A 6,000-nucleotide genomic window follows, 5' to 3' on the forward strand; every position below is an offset into this window, starting at 1 on the left:
AATTACAAAAAAAATCACCTTTTCGGTGTGGAATTATTTTAACAGAAATGCAGACAACAGGTGTCAAGCCGTGTGTTGCCTTTGTCAAGCTGTAATAAGTAGGGGTAAGGACGTTAACCACCTAGGAACATCCTCCCTTATACGTCACCTGGAGCGTATTCATCAGAAGTCATTGACAAGTTCAAAAACTTTGGGTGACAGCAGAAGCAGTCCACTGACAACTAAATCCATTCCTCTTGTAACCAAGCTCCTGCAAACCACACCACCAACTCCCTCAGTGTCAATTTCCACATTAGACATGAAAAACAATAGTCCTGCAGGCCATGTGACTGGCAAGTCTGACGAGTCCTCTCCTGCCTGGGATTCCTCCGATGCATCCTTGAGTGTAACGCCTACTGCTGCTGGCGCTGCTGTTGTTGCTACTGGGAGTCGATCGTCATCCCAGAGGGGAAGTCGGAAAACCACTTGTACTACTTCCAGTAAGCAATTGACTGTCCAACAGTCCTTTGCGAGGAAGATGAATTATCACAGCAGTTATATATATATATATATATATATATATATATGTATAGTAAGGTTGCATGAATCTGTGTCCCAGACACATACGTAAAAATATCTATGGATGTCATGTTTATAGCTATATTTCCCGCAGAACCCGGAGGGTCGCAAAAATGTTATTTTGCCCAGTTACTACTCCCTGATATCGACACGGATACTGTTCCCTATGTCGACCACAATGTTTCCTTATTAGTTCCGCTACAAAAAAAAAAAAAGAGCATTAAGTACATGAGTAGTGCACATTACAGACGTCACTGAGGACTCTGGCTGTTCCTGACAGAAGGGTCTATGTGTGGATAAGTATATATATATATATATATATATATATATAAAATGAAAGCTGAGGTATCGTGCCTCCTTCTGATGTGCTGAGAGCTCTATGTGAAAAAGTCTGGGTCAGCCCTGACAAGGTGGTTTTAAATCCTCATGAGGATTCTGATTGTTTGTTTCTTTTTCCCGCCGCGGACAGAATAAAGTGGGAGTCGCCCCCTATTCTGCACGGGGGCCCTGTCACAAATCCAGCGGATCGTATGCAGGAAGATACGTTATATTCTAGTTATGTGTCCACGACTACGTTAGTTAGTCCTGCCATTACATGCGCATGGGGGAGTAGTAGTATTCAAATATGGTCGGGTACCTTGTCATCCAATGTAGATACCCTGGGGAGAGATGGGATACTCCTTATGTTGGGTCATATCAGGGACACTGCAGCATACTTTCGTGCGACTGCAAGGGATATAGGACTCTTGGGTTCACGGGCCAATTCCATGGCGGTCTCGGCTAGGAGGGCGTTGTGGATTCACCAATGCAATGCTGATGCGGACTCCGAGAAGAAGGGGAGTCTCTTCCCTATGAAGGTGAAGCCTGGTTTGGTGACGGCCTAGTTAATTTGATCTCGACAGCTGCCTCTGGTAAGTCCGCCTTCTTGCCCTATGTTCCCTCACTACGGATGATGACACATCATTGTCGGATGCAGACATTTCGGCCCAATAGATACAGATTCCTCTTTCTTTGCAGGTAGAGGAAGGAGAAAAGGGAAGAGGTCCACAACCTCTTTAAGATCACAGGAGAAGAGATCATTCTCTGTTTTCTGCCACATCCACCGCATGACGCTGGGACTCTCTTGTGGGAGCCCACACTGGTGGGGCCAAGTCTAAAACTCTTCAGTCAGTCCTGGAGCGGACCTGGACCCGGGAGTTTTTACGAGTAGTGTCACAAGGGTACATACTGGAGTTTCCAGACGTTTCCCCTCACCAATTTTTTAAAATTACTGATTCTCTCCTGACGGGGAGGTAGTATATGACGCAATACAAAGGTTGTATCAGGATCAGGTCATTGGCCTGGTTTCCCCTGTCACAACAGGGAGAATGCTTTTATTCAATCCTAAATCTGAAATCCCTCAATTTCTACTTAAAGAAATTCAAATCCAAGATGGAATCTCTCAGGGCAGTGATTTCCAATCTGTAAAAAAAAAAAAAAAAAAAAAGGAGTTTTTTTTCATGGTCTCAGTAGTCATAACAGAGGCCTAATTACATTTTCCTCCTCATTAGGCTTACCTGAGGTTTGCAATTCAGGGTTGTCATTACCAATTTCAGACGTTACCGTTTGGTCTGTCCACGGCTCCAAGGATTTTCACCAGGGTGATGGCGGTAATGATGGTTCTCTGTCGTTAGTAAGGAGTCACAATTTTCCCGTACTGGGACGGGGTCTCCTGATAATGGCGAGGTCAAGGAACCAGTTGGTGCAAAACATTGCACTCTCCCTGACAGTTCTTCAACAAATTCCGAGACCAGCAAGAGTGTCAACTCTCAGTACATTCTGTTGCTGAAAAAGATGGTTGCGGTCTACGAGGCCACTCAGTTTGGCAGGTTCCATGCCAGCGTGTCCAGCGAGGCCTGTTGGATAAGTGGTCCGGTTCCCACCTACACATACACCAGAGGATAATCCTGTCTTCAAAGACCAGAATCTCACTCTTGTGGTGGCTGCGCAGTTCTCACTTCCTAGAGGGGCGCAGGTTCGAGATCCAGGACTGGATCCTAGCGACCACGAATGCAAGCCTCAGAAGCGGGGGAGCAGTCACACAGGAGGGAAAACTTCCAAGGAAGATGGTCAAGTTAGGAAACTTGTCATCACATAAACAGTCTAGAGTTAAGGGCCGTTTATAACGGTTTTCTACAAATGAAAAGCAGAACAGCAATGGCTGGCGGAAAAACATACAAGCGCTCTGTCGGCGATGTTCATTCCAAGAGTGGACAACTGAGAAGCAGACTTCCTCAGCAGACACGGTCTCCATCCAGAGGAGGGGAGACCTCCTCCAAGTAGTCCTCCAAGAGGTGACATGTCGTTGGGATTTCCTCAAGTAGGAATGATGACATCTCGTCTCAACAAGAAGCTTCAGAGTTCCAGGTCAAGGGTCCCTAAAACAGGAACAGGGAAAGCACTGGTGACACCGTGGGTGTTTCAGTCGGTATATGTATTCCCTACGTTTTCTCTCATTCCAAAAGTTCTGGGATCATAAAAGGGAATTCGAGCGAGCCTCATGGTCCCAGACTGGCCAAGAAGAGCTTTGTATCCAGATCTCAGGAATTACTCATAGGAGATCCCTGGCTTTTTTCCTTTGCGCGAGGACCTGTTACGGCAGGGGCCATGCGTGTATTAGGACTTACCGCAGCTACGTTTGACGACATGGCGGTTGACCGCCAAATCCTAGTCCGTGAGGGTATTCCCATGGAATTCGTTCTCCACACTTATTCGGGCTAGAAAAGGGGTAACGTCTAAACATTACTACCGTATTTGGAGAAAATAAGTTTAACTTGGTGTGAATCCAAGAAGGCTCCTACGGCAGAGTTTTCAGCTAGGACGTTTTCTCCATTTTCTACAAGCAGGTGTGGATGCGGGCCTGAACTTGGGCTCAATTAAAATCGGCCTTAGCGGGTTTCTTTTAGAATAAATTGGACTCCCAGAAGTTCAGACTGTTGTGAAGGGCGTGTTGCACATCCAGCCTCCATTTTTGCCCCAGTGGCACCATGGGGTCTTAATGGGGTGTTGCAGTTCCTTCAATCATATTGGTTTGAACCTTTAAGTAAGGAGGAGTGAAGTTCCTCACTTGGAAAGTGGTCGTCAGGTTGGCCTTGGCATACGCAAGGCGAGGGTCTGAGTTAGCGACCTGGTCTCACAGGAGACCTTATTTAATCTTCCATGAGCATAGAGCAGAGTTGGAAACTCGTCAACAATTTCTACTGAAGGTGGTTTTCTTCTTTCCACATGTACCAACCTATGGTGGTGCCTGTGACTACCGACGCCTTCGCTGGGTCGAAGTCTATGCATGTGGTCAGAGTTTTGGAAATTTATGTCGCCAAGACGGCTCCGTTTAGGCTCTGTTTGTCCTGTTTGCTTCCAACAAGATTGGGTGTCCTGCTTCCAAGCAGACCGTTGCGTGCTGGTTCTGTGGTACGATTCAGCATGCTCATCTCTCGGCAGGATTGCCGTTACCGGACTAGGTGAAGGCCCATTCTACTAGAAAGGTGGGCTCGTCTGGGGCGAGTGACCGGGGAGTCTCGGCATTGCAACTTTGCCGAGCAGCCTTTTAGCAAACAATTTGGCTAAGTAATAAAGTTTAATACCTTGGCCGAGGTTGACCTCATGTTTGGTCATTTGGTACTGCAAAGTCATCCGCACTCTCCCGCCCATTCTAGAGCTTTGTTATAACCCCATGGTTCTTGATGTGACCCCAGCATCCTCTAGGACGTATGAGAAAATAGGATTTTAATACGTACCGGTAAATCCTTTTCTCTTAGTCCGTAGAGGATGCTGGGCGCCCGTCCCAGTGCGTACTATATCTGCAGTGATTATTTCTGGTTACACACATGTTGTGTTACGTTTCTTATCAGCCAGGTGCTGCAATTGTTCATGCCGTTGGCTTGTATTCTGTGGAATGCCACGTTCTGCGGCATGCTTGAGGTGTGAGCTGGTAAGATGCTCACCGTGGTTTAACAATAAATCCTTTCCTCGAAATGTCCGTCTACCTGGGCACAGTTCCTAAAACTGAGTCTGGAGGAGGGGCATAGAGGGAGGAGCCAGTTCACACCCATTCAAAGTCTTAAAGTGCCCATGTCTCCTGCGGATCGCGTCTATACCCCATGGTTCTTGATGTGACCCCAGCATCCTCTACGGACTAAGAGAAAAGGATTTACCGGTAGGTATTAAAATCCTATTATTTTAGATAATTATGTTTATTAACTATCACCCTGGTGGCTAGATGCACCATCGCTTAGAAAGTGATAAAATGGAAAGTGAAAAAGTACCAGCTCATCAGCTTCTAACTGCCATGTCACAGGCTGCGTTTGAACAATGGCAGTTAGGAGCTGATTGGCTGGTTCTTTTTCACTCTCCATTTTATCAGGGGGTGCGGTCAATTTACCTACAATCAAAATCCCGACAACCATTGACCGATAGTCAAAATCCCGACATGATAAAAATACAGACATTTAAAATACCGACATTTAAAACGTCAACAGGTCAAAAAGTCAACATGAGTTTTTCATAATATTTTTATTGAAAAAGACTTGTTCATAGTTTACCATCCCAGTGGATCTGAGGGGGAAAATAATAGTGTGCCGAGCGCAGCGAGGCATCGTGACCAAAGCATGGCGAGCGCAGCGAGCTATGCGAGGGGAAGCAGTACCCTTATACGGTGTCCATGTCAACCTATATCGACATACACATTAAAAAACAATGAAAAACTCGTGTCGACTTTTTAACTGTTGACATTTTAAATGTGGTATTTTGACCTTATCTGTATTTTAAATGTCGGTATTTTGGCCTTGTCAGTATTTCGACCATGTCGGTATTTTGACCATGCTGGGATTTTGACCGTCAGTCAGTTGTTGTTGGAATTTTGACCGTCGGGATTTTGATTGTAGGATCCCATTTTATCACTTTCCAGGCAATGATGCATCTGGCCCACAGTCTGGTAAGAATTTATTCTGAATGCCTGATATCCCTTATCTTCTTACAAGGATCCATTGGGTTATATCACTACAATAAAGCAGTGAACACCGGCCACTTTTCGTGTTTTGTCTTTTGGTTTTGGATCTGGATCTTTCTTCGTGTTTTGGATCTGGATTGGTTTTGCCAAAATCACCCTAGCGGGTTTTGGTTTTGGATCTGTATTTTCTTGGATAAAAGCATAAAAACAGCTAAAATCACAGAATTTGTTCTTGTTTTTCTTTGTTTTATGCTATTATCAACCTCAATAACATTCATTTCCACTCATTTCCAGTCTTTTCTGAACACCTCACAATATTGTTTTTAGGCCAAAAGGTTGCACCGAGGTAGCTGGATGACTATGCTAAGTAACACAAGTGGGTGGCAAAAACACGTGGCCCATCCAGGAGTGGCACTGCAGTGGCAGACAGGATGGCAGTTTGAACAACTAGGCCA

The sequence above is a fragment of the Pseudophryne corroboree genome, chromosome 1 (assembly GCF_028390025.1).
Source record: "Pseudophryne corroboree isolate aPseCor3 chromosome 1, aPseCor3.hap2, whole genome shotgun sequence".
Classification (NCBI taxonomy): domain Eukaryota; kingdom Metazoa; phylum Chordata; class Amphibia; order Anura; family Myobatrachidae; genus Pseudophryne; species Pseudophryne corroboree.